The following is a 16,136-nucleotide window of genomic DNA, read 5'->3' as shown; positions in this document are numbered from 1 at the left end:
AGTATATTGAGTTGTGATTTTGCTTCTGATCTTGAATATGCTTGATCTTGAGTATGTTAAAGATGAGTTTGATGAGGATATTGGGTGCATATAATCTGTTCCGCTTATGTTGCATTATATTCTCTCTGTTTGTAAAGTGTGTCGGGCACTATAGCCCAAGAGTATGCGCGGGCATTATATCCTAAGAGTGTGGCGGACACAATATCCAAAGAGTGTGGGAGCAATTTACCCTGGAAGTGTGTCGGGCACTATATTCCATGATTGTGACAGGCACTTTATCCCAAGAGTGTGGCGGGCATTATATCCCAAGAGTGTGGCGGACACTATATCCCAAGAGTATGATGAGTACTATATCCCAAGAATGTAGATGCATGTCAGAAAGACAATATTCGGGTTAGCTACCGGGTGTGTCGGATTCTGGAAAAGTAATCGATACGTGAGCTCATGGCTAGTAGGACAGGGATGCATCATGTGCATTTGTATGTTTTGTTTGAGTTTTCATTTGTTTTGGCTTGCCTAATTGCTTATCTGTGATTAATTGCTATCTGATCTGTTTACTATAACTGCTATCTATACCTGTACTTTCCTTATCTATTTTGCATGTGTTTGTTTTCTGAGAGATCCCTCATACCGCGGAGGTGACGCTGAGGGTTGTTCCACTTGGAGATTGGAAGGTTTGCAGGAAACAAAAAGTGAAAAGATGGATTAGGACTAAAATCCCTTAGATATATTACCAAAATTTCTAGTTTAGTATAATCTTTAAGTTTGATATGGGATTGTCGGAGTTCTAGAAATGCCTCGGGCTTTCTCGGGACCTTATATATTATCTATGTGGGCACCTTTACCATACTGAGAATCCTCGGTTTCCATTCCATACATATATTGTTGTTTTCAAATGCAGGACGTGAGACACCATGTTGAGCTTGCTGGAGACTCTTGGGACGCGAAGATCTACCTTTGGGATATTTTGTGTTTTAGAGTTTTGTATATGTATATAAATAGTATTCTCCACCTTGTATATATTTGTATTTTGTCCATCCTAGAGGTTGACTTGGGGAAACAGGGTTTATATTCAGTATTTTAGTCAACTCTGGCCGGTCTTTGCTTCGCAGGTCGAGTCTGGAGCTTGTTATTTGTATCTTTTGGAATTCTGGTTTTATATATTATCCTTTCCGTTCGATCTTATGTATTCTCCTATGTTTATCCGAACGAGTGTGATGCGATCTTCTATTTCGGTTTTGTTTAGCTTTTCTTCAAGGTTCCTAACTATATTTCCTTATATATATATATATATATATATATATATATATATATATATATATATATATATATATATATATATATATATATATATATATATATATATATATTTATTTTAAAGTTCGTAATATAATGCCACCTCTAATTTATAACTTAAGCATAAAGCTTTATGTGGTAGGGTGTTACACAATATTCTTCTATTTCCAAAAAAATTAGTCTCAAAACATGATAACCTGAACCCATTTAACTCTGCAAAGAATTTATTTTATAAATCTCTGCAAGAAATTAATGACAAATGCTAATATGTTTTGAAAAAAAGAGTGTAGTGTTTTTAAAAGTTAATTTCTTATTAAAAGTAAAAATAAAAAATAAAAACTAAATATTTTAAATTTTTAATCTTAATAAAATATTTGAATTATATAATAAACAAAAGATAAAAAATTATTTAATTAATACAAATCACTACAACACAGGCAGAGGATTGCGGCGGCCATTTAGCGTCGGTTTACATAACCACCGCCAAAGGAAAAGATTGTGCCAGCTTGGCAGTTTTTTTGGTGCAACAATTTAGTGGGTGTCCATTAATCTTCTTTCTCTACCTATTCGAACCTCTCTCAAACACCCTAATTCATGTTGTCGTCTCTCTCTCACAAATCCTTCTTTCTCACATCACAACACAACACCACACGCTTTCGGATTCGAATTCAAATTGAAATTGCAGCTAAAAGATCCTATCTTTAGGGTTCCCCATTCCCCCAATTTCATTTTCAAGTAATCACTCAAATTCCATTCCATAAACCCCTGAATGCCAATGCCGTGATCGGACCCACCTTCTGCCGACGATGATGCCAGCACCGCAGAACATCATGGCGATCAATACTGGTAGGTTGCTCCTTAGGGACCTCAAAAACAATGCCGAGGACGACTCCCCGCCGCCAAGAAGCCAAAATCGGAGAGTTCCCTCTCAACAGATGCCAATTCGCTGCCATCGTTGCCATATTCTTCCTTTTGCCACCGGCCTTCTATATCTACCTCACCATGCCCGCCTTTGAGTTTGGCTGCATCAAGCTCCATTGCACCCTTTCCAATCTTTGTCACCTCAAGTAAATTAATATTCCCCTTTTCTTTATTACGTTATTATCTTCATGGATTTATTTGAATCAAATTAGCATTAGATAAACTTTATTAGACTTATCTCGACCTATATTAGTTGGAACATTATATTAGACAGGTGAAAAAAGAGCCTCTTTTTTGGGTAAAAAAAGAATTCTACGTGCTTGCATATCTCTCTTTCTTTAGTAAAATTTCATGGCTATTGGAAGCCTGCAACTTAGAAAACAAAATCAGCTCAAATATTATTTGAGCGGAAATTGAGTATGTCTTTTGTAAACCCCGATAAATAAGTAGATAATTAGTCAATAAATTAGTTTTTAATAAGGAAGATTAGAAATGCGAATATAATATTAAATTAGGATAGAGCTCATTGAAATGAGAATTTTGACACCAATTTCGAAGAAAACAGACCAAGATTGGACCGAACGGACCGAACCGATTGAACCGAGCCCAAACCGGGATGTCGGTCCAACCGGACCAACATATTAAATGAGCCCAAAAGCCCTTCTCTTCCTTATTTCCTCTGTGTACAGCGTGAAAGCCTTCCAGGGAAGGAGAGAAGAGAAACCTCCCAGAACGTTTACGGTAACTTCAATTTGCCGTACTTCTTCCCCAATTTTTGAAAAATTAGTGGAGATATTGAATTTCTTTGTTCTTTGATGTTTTAGGATCCAATTAGCTTGAGAAAAATGTTCACTCTTGCTTATGTGAAGCTTGGGTAAGGTGAGTATACGATAATTCTATTTTAATTTCATCAAATTTGAGCTTTGAGTATTAAATTGGATATATATGTGTTATGAATGTGTATTAGGTTGATAATAAATAATTGGAGCTTGAAATTGTAAATATTGAAACTTGGAGGAAGCTGAGCCTAGAGTTTATTGAGTTTTGAGGGGCAGCCTTGGTTTTAATTAAATTGCTTTGGTCGCAACGTGGGAATCAGCCAAGGTATAGTTTAGGTTTCTTGCATTTAATATATAATGTTATGTGAAAACTTAGGCTAGATGACCATAGGATAAGTTGGAATGCAGGTGTATATTGAATGTTTAGTAAATTATGGATGAACATGCTTGGTGGGTGCTTGTTGGATAATTGGTGATTTGATTGTGTGATGAAGTTTGTTATTTATATTGATGTTGGAAAAGAATATGGTTCTGTTGTTGATTGTGAGTTTACAAGAATATTGATTGAAAGTATGATGGAATTGTTGAGAAATGAAATTGTCTAATATTATTGATTGGTGGTTAGTAGAATGGTGTAGAGTTTTGTTAAGAATTGTTGCTGGCAATTGTACTGGTATTAGCAGGTTTGATATTGGAAGGAATGGAAAATTTGAATGAGTATGAGGTTTTAAAAGTTTGCAAAAAAATTGGTTTTCGGGCTGAACTTCGGCGGGCTATAACTTGGCTTTCGGAACCCCAAACTAATTCCAACCTGTTTTAAATTAAAATTGAATTCGTGAAGTTTATGCTGTTCAAAGAACGGAAGAAGAAAATTTTAAAACGATTGAGTTATGCCCATTAGAAATTTTATTGTGAAATTTGTGAATTTCTGCAGCTAGGCACTCCAGGGGCATACAGCTTTCTGGTTAATCCCGTTTTTTGAAGAACGTATGTCCATGCATTCGCGTGGCCCATGCGTATGTGTGGCATGGGATTTTGGTGACGCGTATGCGATTGATGCGATGCGCATGCATAAAGGGTAGTAAGCATGTCCACGCGTACGCATGAAAAGGGACGCGTGCACGGGCTGCACCTTCACACCCCCACGCGTACGCGTGGCCCCGATTCCAGCAAACATGATTTTCAATGTTTTAAACTATATTTCAAACTTCTAAACCTCTATTTTCATTCTTTCAGTCATTAGTAATGGTATTAAACTTGATATTCGGATGAAGTTAGGAAATGGGGTTAACTTGGAGTTGAAGTAAAGCTGAAAAGTGATAAAATGAGTATGAAATGCTACAGGTGATCATGTATGATACTTGACTTGAATGATTAAATGATCTGAGATACGAGATTCCCTGGATAAAGTACCGTGGCTTGTCACCACGTGTACTAGGTTGAAAACTCGATACTCTGTTGACCCTACGACGTAAGGGTGACCGGACACTATAAATTTCCGAGAATGTTAACCCCCATTGAGCAATATTGATTATTTGAGAAAAAGCTATGCATAGACTCTTGGGGATGCACGTCGAGGGACAGTCTAAGGTTTTTGGACTTGTCGGGTTGGCTGGATAACCGACAGATGAGCCTCATCAGTCATAGGACAGGCATGCATCATCTGCATATTACTTGAATTACTTGCTTGTGCATTAACTGGGTGTGCCTAAGTGTATTTGCCATGCTAAATGTATAATTGTTACCTGCTGTATTTGTAACCTTTTTGTGCTTGTCTTTATCTATTTATCTGTCTGTGAACTGCTGACGGAGATGGAGGTATGGAGGAATGGCAGTATGGGACTTAGATTTAAGGTTAACTTAAGTTAGACTTAGATACTCCTAGAAAACCACCTGTTATGGCTTCTGTTTAATACTTTAAGCTCTATAATCTGAGTGTCGGCGTTCTAGGATTGCCTCTGGGATTCCCAGGGCCTTATATCTTATGTGTGTGGCACCTTTATCATACTAAGAACCTCCGATTCTCATTTCATACTATGTTGTTGTTTTTTAGATGCAGGTCGAGAGGCATCTCATTAGGCGTCTGGACCCCTAAGGCAAAGTGGTTATTGGTTATTTTGTTGTATATATATATATATATATATATATATATATATATATATATATATATATATATATATATATATATATATATACTCCTCTCCGCATAACTTATTCTTTTGATCCTCTTAGAGGTTTATGAAAAGACAGGATTTTGTTTATGTATGTTTGGGATTTTGGATACATATGTATATATGTGTAAATATTCTCCGGCCAGCCTTGGCTTCGCGGGCTGAGTTAGGAGCTTGTTATTTTGTATCTTTAGCGCTCTACTCCTACTTTTGTTATCTTATGTTCGATAGTTATGGTTTTCCTAACATGCAAGTTAACTCGTTTCTTGAGCGTTGCGCTTTTATTTTCGCGATTTTTATTTCCTCTATCCTTCAAGGCTCCTAGTATATTATAATCTTTCTGCTATTATATGTATACATTTTATTTTAGAGGTCGTAATACCACACCACCTCAGTTTCACGACTTAAGCGTAAAGCTCAGTGTGGTAGGGTGTTACATCTTTAGAATTATGTTATTAGTTAAAGGTCTTATAAAGGGCCGCCGATTTACAACATGGAGGAGAGGTATGCAACTTGCCTCTGTGTGTTAGTTTTAGGATCTTATTGCATAGCATATTTGAATCATGTTTCCTTTTAGATATCCATTTTTCTATTAATCTCTGTTTGATTTGTTCTATTGATCAAAAGAAGTAAGTAACTATATGATTTATCTTAAGCTTTGAAGTTGTAGCATCTTTACTATACTGTTCTCATTTATTATTGTTGTTTCTGTTGCTGGTGGAATTTTCTTGTGTATGCTTCAGCCAAATAATACATGATCTTCTCCTTAATATTGTTTATTTAGTGGTATTTAATACGGTGGTTCAAAACTTTGTAAAGAGAATAAGTTATAGTAAAGAAAAATGGCCTAAACTATTGTAATTATTCAGTTTTTTGTAAGCCCATGTATGAAATTGCAACGGTTCAAAACCTACATAGATTTGCGGCGATTTTAAAATCGCCGCAAATTTTTTTACAATCCACTGACCAAATAGCGGCGGTTTGCAATCGCCGCAAAATCAGTTATTTTGATTTTTTGCGATTGTACCAGTGGTTTATTAGAACCGCCGCAAATCAAATTTCCTCCTCCTAAATCACAACATTTATGAAATTGTTGATATACTGTTTTGCGGCAGTTAAAAATTGACGCAAATTTCTATAAAAACCGCTACTATTCGTGTCTCTTGTAGTAAATTATAATACTACTTATTTAATAGAAAGCTTTAAAAGATGGGTCCGAATTAATAGGTTTTAAGAGACTATTAATGTAATGCATAGCATTAGTTGAAATTGACGCGCTATAATATTTTGGGTCTATAATCATAATATTATGACTATAAATCTTTTATGATCATGGTTTTTTATCGTGACAAAAAAATTTATAATCAATTTTTAGCAACGACTATAGACTTTTTTTTTTTTTTGGTAGAGACGTAAAATCTTATTGTCTTAGTTTTGAATTCATTACGATTTATGAAACAAAATGAATGAATATACTAACTTGGTGCGAGTTATTAGAACCCATTCAATGAAACATGGAAACTTCAATAACGTTAAATGCTTTATTACAATTTCTTTTGTCAACTTAAAAGTAAAACAATACTATCAGTGGTAGCCATATATCATAAATATGAACTTCATGTTTGTATTAAATATCGGTTTACTCCTTTTCATTTAAATTATCTACTTTTATTATATATGAAAAAAATAGAAGAAATTTGATTTGCAACTTTTCTTGTTTGAAACACTCTTCTTATATATATTAAACAAAAATCATTAAGAGAATAAAGTATTTACCACCTTAATTATTTTCATTTTTATTATCATCGTATAAATTTAAGTTTAAAAAATTTAGTTTAATATACATGTTAATATTTATTAATCACTAATATTATGTAATAAGATGGATACGAAAAATATTCTTTTAGGAAGTATCTAATACTAATTTTCTCATATTGTTTGAATAGGATAGCTTTAAGTTTTTTTTTTTTTTTGGGTTGACTACATAGCTTTAAAGTAGTTTAGTTTAATAAAATTTAAACTCACAGAGCTGAGATTAATTTACTCACAAAGTACTCAGCACTATCATTTATAACTATGGAAATGTAACACTAATTGACGAGCTTATAATAATATTTTTAAATAAACAATGATATTTCACCTATTAAAATTAATCATATCCAATATTTTTGCGATAGTTATTTAATCATATTCATTTTATCAGATGTTAGATCTAAATCTCTGAAAGAAAAATAGAAAAAAAAAAACAACAACTAAAAAAATAAAAAAATAGAGAAAGAAAAAGACGGATGAAAGAAAAAAAATATACAATAAAAAAGTATAGACAATAAAAAAATGACCATAATAGAGATGTAATTGACAAAGAATAAGAATGAGACTGTAAAAAGAAAAGATGATGGATGGTAAAAAAAGAAAAAAAAAGAGGAGGTTAAAACTTGAAAGGGAGAGAGCAGAGGAAAGAAGGGCCATCGTAGCCCAGATTGAAGTGGTGGCGAAAAAGTTCGTGGTTATTTTTCTTCATGGGAGAGAGATGTTGAATAAATGACTATTTGTATCCATGAAAGATGAAAATGATTACATATGTATTCACACTAAATTGAAACTAAACTTGTACCCACGCAAGATGCTTTATGTGTGATAAAAGTACCCTGTTTTTGGAAGGTTGGAGTGCCACGTAGGGTACTTTTGTCACACGGCAAGCATCTTGCGTGGGTACAAGTTTAGTTTCGATCTAGTATGGGTACATATGTCAGTGTTTTCATCTTTTATGAATACAAATGCTCATTTATTCGAGAGATGTTTATCCCATAGCACAGTTTAATATATCAAAGTTAGGCCACATTTTAGACTAAACAAAAATTAGTTGATAACATCATACATGATTGCATTACCATTACTTATTTCTGAAAATAAGCATAAATGTATCGGTTTTGCTACATATCCAATTATTTTTATCAAATAAGTCCACCTAAGTTGACTCAAACCCATCAAAATCACTCGCAACGTGCGCATGAATTGCACACTTTTTTTTTTGCATTTTTTCCTCTTCTTTACACATTCTCCTCATCATCATTTTTTTATTGTTATTATTGTTGTTGCACTTTTTTTTCCATCCTTTTGCAGGTGGTTATTGCAGCATTTTTTATTTTTTTTTGTTTTGTTTAATTTTTTCTTCTATTTTTCTTGTTTTTATATATTCATGTTAAAAGGGTGAAACAAAAAGAATTATAAGAAAGTAAAATAATAAGAAGATAAAAAAAAAGAAGAAGAAAATAATGATGAAAAAAAAAGAGGAAGAGAAAAGTTTTGAATTTATAAAATTTATCAAAAAAATAGCATCGTAATTTTTTAAATGTGACACAAAAAATTTCTTAATTTTGATACTAAAATTTCTCAATCGCGACACAAATTTTTGTAAGCGGGTGAAATAAGAGGAATTATAAGAATGTGAAATAAGTAGATGATGATGAAGAAGAACAAAAGGAAGAGGAGAAAAAAAAAAGTCTTGTTTTATGTAGAATTTATTAGAAAAATAGTAATAAAATTTTTTAACCGTGACATAGGAAGTTTCTTAATTTTCACATCAAAATTTTTTAAGCGTAACATAGGTTTTTGTTAAGAAAGTGAAAACAAGAAAAATTACGAAAATATAAAATAAGAAGAAAAAATGTCTTAACCGTGACACATGTTTTTATTAAAAGAGTGAAATAAGAATTATGAAAATGTAAAAGAAGAAGAGGAGAAGAAGGAAGAGAAAAGAAAATTTTGAATTATATACAATTTACTAAAAAAATAACACCAAAATTTTTTAACTATGACATAAAAAATTTTTTAATTTTAATACTAAATTTTTTAAAGATTTATTATGTTATTTATTAAAAATTTATATATCATCTTTAATAAATTTTTATGTTATTTTTGTTATTATTAATTATATGATATTAAATTAAGAAAAAAAAAATAATAATGATAGTGATTATGATGGTGATAAAGATAGAGAAAGAGAAAGAAATATAAAAAAAATCAAATAAAAAAATTAAAAAATAGAAAAAAAGGAAGATAATAATAATAATAATAATAATAATAATAATAATAATAATAATAATAATAATAATAAAAGGAGGAGCTGAGAAAGAAAAAGAACAAAAATAAAAAACAAAAACATAAAACACACATACGTAATTTGATTTGATTGGATATAGTTAAAAAAATTATTTATCTAATATTTTTATAAATTTATTTTATTTAGAAAATGTAATGTAACTAAACGGATAATAATTAAGTATGAATTGTCGTGATAAACGGATAATAATTAATATACTAATTGACATCAATTTATCAATAGTAGTGTGAAACTAAGCAACATAATCTAATTCTCGAACTGATCAATTTGGATTAATTAAGTTATTAGTTAATCAATTATTTTAAATAAGTATGGTTGAATTTTATTTTATTTATATAATAATTTATTAATAAATAATAAAATTTTAAATAAAATTTAGATTTATAATAAATTAATCTTTGAAATTAATTTTTCTTTGGATACATTATTATTGAACTTAATAAGATTTTTTAAGTTAATAGTCAAATTTATTTTCAAAAAATCACTCATTTTTTAAATGTTCTCCTAAACATTAAATTAGTTATATTAGTCTCTGAAAAATAACTCGTAAGTTAAATTAGTTTTTCTGTCAGTTAGATAAGGATGTGTCTTATTAAGTGTCACATAGCATAATGATGTCCAATGTTAATACCAGGTATCATAAGATAATTGGTTGTTGTGTCAGATTAGTAACACATAGCATACTACATATCATTTGGCATATTATAAATTTATTTAGAGTCAAATTATTCTCTGAAAGTACTCATATAAGTTGTATTTATTTTTAAAATTTTAAAAATTTATCAAATTAGTTCTTATATAAATTGTTGTTATTTTTTTCATAATATTAATTTTTTTATTTTTTAATATTATTAATTTTAATATTATTTTTTATGTAACACCCTACCATACTTAATCTTATGCTTAAGTCATAAGACTGAGTTAGTAAAGTATTACGACCTCTAAGAATAGTAATATATATATAATAATAGAGAAAAGATACTTAACTAGGAGCCTTGAAAAACGGGTAAAACAAAATCGCAAAACAAAAAGCGCAACGCTTAGGAAAGGATTACTTGCGTGCTAAGAAACCTAATAGGAACATGATAAAGTTAAGCAAAAGAATAAAGGAAAGCCAAAGAAACAGCATAACTAGCCCCTGACTTAGCCTGCGAAGCTAAGGCTGGCCAGAGGATATATATATATATATATACATATGAACATACATAGGTATCCCCAAAATATACCAAAATACCAAAATAAACTCCTATCCCTCCCTCAACCTCTAAGAGGAGCAGCATACATAAGTTACTTGGAGAGTAAGCTAAATACATATATACATATATACAAATAGAAAACCAAAATACACCCAAGGACTACTTCGCTTTCCAGGATCCAGACGCCTAGCGAGGAGCCTCTCGACCTGCATCTGAAAAACAACAATACAATATGGAATGAGAACCAGAGGTTCTCAGCATGGTAAAAGTGCCACGCGCATAAGAAATACGGTCCTGAGAATGCCATAGGCATTCCTAGAACTCCGTTATACAATTATCCAACTTAATTACTAAACGGAAGCTATAACAGGGGTAGGTATTCTAAATCTACCTAACTTACTCAATTTCAATCCTAATCTAACACCAAACCATTTCTCCTTTTCCTCCATCCCTCCATCATTCACAATGCAACAGAAACAAGCAACCAAACAAGGTCACGCACAAGTAATGAGCAGATAGTACAAATAGCAAGTATAACAGATAGCAGGTGATATATATCAATTAGGCAAACCCAGGAAATGCATAGCAATCAAAACAAACAAATGCATATGATGCATGCCTGTCATATGGCTGATGGGGCCCATCTGTCGGTTATCCAGCCAACCCGACAAGTCCGAAAACCTTAGACTGTCCCCCGTCGCGCATCCCCAAGAGTCTATGCATAGAGTTTACATTCAATCATCATATAAATCACTCAATGGGGGTTATCCATACCCGGGAATTTATACGTGCCCGGTCACCCTTACGACGTAGGGTTAACAGAGTATCGAGAATCAACCTGGAACACGTGGTGGCGAGCCACGGTTTTTACCCAGGGAAACTCGTATCTCAGATATCATCATTCATAAGCCATTTCATAATCATAATCATTATTTAATCATTCATCAAGCCATGGCATGTTAACTCCTTTTATAAACAACCTCCCTTTCACATTTTTCATCATCATTCCCTTATAATTCATCTTAATTATCCTTTCTGCGTCCTGACCAAACTATTTATCAAACTCTTCTCAACCTTCTTATTATCAAATAATCTTAAAATCAACCCAACTCTAACATTAAATCAGTCACATCACACGAAGGTTAAACTTTAACTTCTCGAACCCATGACTATCACTAAGACATCCTCGACACTCTATTTCCTTTTCTGTTTTTAATATAAAAAATGAACTCGGAATTGCGCAAACTTTATGTCCAGGCGTTCATCTTGAAATAAGCTTTCTAACAAATCAAAAATCATAATTTTCGGATTTTTCTAGCCTTAGGAATAAAGGAAAAACAGTGACTGTTCTGCAGTGCATGAAACCAGAAAAACAGCAACAGCATGTGATATTCAAAATTCAATATAAAATTCCAGTTAAATCCAATGACTTTAAAAATTAATTTAGTTATACTTCACTCATCCAGGTTTCTTTCTCAATTGGTTCTGAGTTAATATCATTTTTAATAAAGAAGTTACATTACCTGGAAGTTAAGTAAAAATGAGTCAAAATCTGTTTTTGAAACCAACAAGCTTAGTACCTTTCAATTTGAATAACTTTTATTACAAAACTCCAATTAAGCTAAATTTTGATTTGGAAACTCCTAGCTCATCCAGAAACAACTGTGTCTTGGTTGCAATCCAATTGCTATTCAATTCTAAGAGTTACAAGTATTGGAAGTTGATGCATAGCTTGCTGAAATCTGTTTCTTTTCAGTTTTGACCACCAATATTCAAAAATTCACAACTCCCAATCCTCAACTCTTAAAATTCTGTAGTTTTAGAGCAATAAAGCAAGTTAATCAAATTTTATAACAAAATTAGTTTCACTCCAAAACTCAACTCGTAGATATCGCAGCAAGACAAACAAGTTGCTGTCCTGTTTAACCTTTTCTGCTGCAGGACAGATTTAACAACCTAACTTTAAAAATTTGTCATAAATTGTATATTTAACAAAAAGGTCCCAAATTTTCTAGTTTAGTTCCTTATATTCCCAAGTTTAGCCCAGACTTGGTCTCATGCAATTCCGATCATTACATAATTAGTTACAGCAAATGCAATACCACCACAACACAACTCTACACCCTTATTAACAAACACCAATCCTAATCCATCATAAATAAATATAAGAGCACACCATTAATAACTTTCACACCTCATAATTCTAATATATATAGCCACCAACAAATCTATTCCAACAACATTACAAGGCTAATCATTAAATAGAATAAACAATTCAACTTATCCTATGGTTCCTCTAACCTAAGTTTTCACAACACCGTAAATATTAAACGTGCGAAACTTGAACCATACCTTGGCCGATCACTTAGTTCACCCAAGGCAGCCTCACAACTCAAAATCACAGCCCCTCCAAGCTCAATCAAATAGCCCCAAAGTAAGCCTTGTCACCAACATAGCTCCAAGTAATCCAAATTCAAGTCCAATGCATAAACACCCTCTTAAACTACACCTAATACACATATATATGTTCCAATTCAGTTTTCTATTACCAAAACAAGATTGAGCTAGGGTTAGGATGTTCTTACCATACCCATATGCTCAATAGCTTGAGCCCACAAATTTCGGAAGCTAACTTGAACCTAGAACATAGAAATTGGACAAGATTCACCATAGGTTTCCAAGTTTACCAAAGAAAGAGGGATAGGGATTCTGAACTTAATAGGAGGCTTACCAATGAAATTGTTCGGATAGAAAGGTAGAGCTCGACGCGCTGAGCGTGTGGCCGCGAATAGTGCGGCGATCGGAGCCCAGACGGAGGAGTTATGGTGGATCAAAGGGTTAGGGTTTGAGAGCTTCTCTCCCTTTCCTCCAATTCTGTTTTGGCGTTGCAGCAACTAATGAGGAAGAAGAAGGCTGCTGTTTCCTTTATATTATGGGTCCGGTTGGACCCACGGGCTCGGTTTGTGCCCCAGTTCAACCGGTTCGGTCCTTCTGGTCCGATTTTGGGCCAAATTTTCGAAATTGGTATCAAAATTCTCGTTTTGACGAGCTCTATTCTATTTTGATACTAGTTTTGTATTTTTAATTTTCCTATTTAAAATTCGATTTATTGACTAATTATTTTTCGATTTTAGCGGGATTTACATTCTACCCACCAAATTAGGAATTTTGCCCTCAAAATTCAGATTTAATTATCTGGAAAGAGGTGTGGGTAGTCCTTTGACATATTCAGAGTAAGACCCCAAATTTTTGAAAATTAATTTAATAAAATAAAATTTAATTTAGTTATTATTATTATTATTATCATTATTATTACTATTATTATTATTATTGTTCAAAAAGAAAAAAATGGCCGAAGGATATTATTATACATATAAGCCACTATATATATTTATTATATATCTATATAAGAAACAAAGAAAGATTTGTTACATATACATAACATATATATATCTATTCACTTATAATAATTCATTATCATCATTATAGGGGAACGTGGCTTGTAACCCTTTAATACATATATCCATTCCCTTAATCATGAAACGTGGCTTTAATGCAATATGTATATATCCAACCTTGACACCTAACGCTACCTTAACCACCACAAATCACTATTATCCTTAATCTTCTTCATTTCTTCTCATTCATAACCGAAGCCATAAAAAAATGAAAGAAAGGCCGTGAGAGAAAGAGATTGAGAAACCATGGAACCTGAATTTCTGACTTCGATTTCTTGCGATTTGTAACTCCAATAAAAAATCTAATTCGATAAAAGTGTTTGTATCCTCTTCCTCTACGTATTGGCGTCATTTTTGTTTGGTGGAAGCTGATGGTAACGTAGCTCATCTTCCCTTTAAATTCGGCCAACTGGAGTTCTAGAAGGCATAAATAATTTCTGGCGTTTTCTTCTTCATCAGCTCGGTCAAAAAGCTCTTCCGAAACTTTTGTTGATTTTGATTTCATACAGAGGTAGGGAATTTTGTTTTGAAATTAACTGTTTTTAAACTATGAATGCCATGGAAGTCTAGTGGGTATTTGTAAATAATTTATGATTGTTTGAAATGACTGAATGATGAGTTTGAGTTGTGTTTGTGACTGAGTTTGATGAATATGTACTTGATTTCTCGATTGAAAAGAGGTTGAAAATGGTTCAGTTGGGACCCGAAAAAGGGTGGCTAACCCCGAGTTTTAGGGGAAGTGCTGCCGAAATTTTATAAAAATCTGAGGTTTTATTTGAAAAGTTATTTTAAAAGATTTGGTTTTGGAAAATTAAATTATTTGAGATTTATTTAGTTGGGAAAAGGTGTATTCTATTTTTAAACTAGATTTATTAAGAAAAGCATAATGTTTTAAATCCAATTTTGTAAGGAAAGGTTTTGTTCTAAGTGTTGTTTTGAGCTTGGTTTTTTTAGGAAAAGGAATCTCTGCCACAGGAGAGCAGAAAACAAAGATTAAAGGAATATATTAATTAATAAAGCGTCTGCCACAGGAGAGCAGATGTGACATTGTTTGGGCCTTAGTGCCAAATGTAAAGTAGGGACGCCCACACACTGAGAACTGTTTTTCAGATGTACGCTTATTGATTTGGAAAGTCACACTGATGCAGCCTAGCCGTACGACTTATAAGCACACTGATGCATCTGGAAAGCCATATCTGGGACTTGTGTCCGGGTAATGTCGGGAGCGGGTAGGCAACCGACACATGAGCTCATGGCCTGCGTTAGGGATAGACATGCATCATGTTGTTTGCACATTTGCATTTGATTGCACTTGCTTGTTTTATTACTTTGTGATTGTATTGTTTGTCTTGTTGTGACTTGCTTGTACATTGAATTGAATCTCTTGCTTGTACTATTTGTTTGTGAGTGTATTAAAGTGATTACGAGTTGACATTTGACTGAGGATTAACTATGTGGCTGAGAGACAGAAAATGTGACTAGTTTTATATTTAAAATTTGTTTTGAGTTTAGAAATTTAAAGAAAAGTAATTATTTATCTAAAGTAGCAGTAAAAGTATTTCCAAAGGGTTAACAAAATAGTTTTACTAAGTAAGTTAATTATTTGCATTAAATTCATTACTTTTACGACATTCCCATTCCCTACTGAGAACGTGTGGTTTGTTCTCACCCCAAAATCTTCCACCCTTTCAGTGACACAGGTTCGGAGATTCAGTAAGAAGCTGCAGACGATTAGTAAATTTACTTGTGATTCCTGTTGTTTTTATAGAGTTCCCTCGTCCTTGTTGCTTCAGGGTTTTTATTTTATCCAGAGGGATAGGTATTGTATTTGAGTTTTACATTGAATTTAATTGTATAGCATCTATTATTATTAATAATTATGTGATTATTATTATTTGAAGATTTTTTTTATGTGAGATTAATTACTAAAATCTATTTTCTGAAATTTTCTTAAAAACGGAAACGCAATATCGACGTAAAGGCTCAATAGTAAATTTATAATAAAGAAACAGACCGAGAGAGACCGAGAGTGTGGCTGAGGAGAACCGTGAAACCTTCGAGTTTCCGGTCTCAATTTCTTAAAATCCGTAACTCCAAAGAAAAATCTAATCCGGTAAAAGTGTTCGTATCTTCCTCCTCTACGCGTTGACGTTATTTTTGTTCGGTGGAAGTTGACGGTAACATAGCTTCCC

General features: G+C 32.7%; 1 long non-coding RNA gene across 1 annotated transcript; it reads right to left on the bottom strand.

The window, feature by feature from the left end:
- Nucleotides 1-10,457: 10,457 nt before the first annotated feature.
- LOC107648636 (uncharacterized) lies at nt 10,458-13,365 on the bottom strand. The gene is made up of 4 exons (XR_015886132.1): nt 13,218-13,365; nt 13,072-13,125; nt 12,839-12,995; nt 10,458-10,698 (listed from the first exon to the last, which is right to left on the bottom strand). It is a non-coding gene; the product is annotated as an uncharacterized LOC107648636 (long non-coding RNA).
- Between the last annotated feature and the right edge of the window lie 2,771 nt (nt 13,366-16,136).

Source organism: Arachis ipaensis, chromosome B6 (assembly GCF_059453495.1).
Source record: "Arachis ipaensis isolate K30076 ecotype BB chromosome B6, ASM5945349v1, whole genome shotgun sequence".
Lineage (NCBI taxonomy): Eukaryota > Viridiplantae > Streptophyta > Magnoliopsida > Fabales > Fabaceae > Arachis > Arachis ipaensis.
The sequence above is the reverse complement of the archived record's forward strand: the minus strand, read 5'-3'. Positions and strand labels throughout refer to the sequence as shown.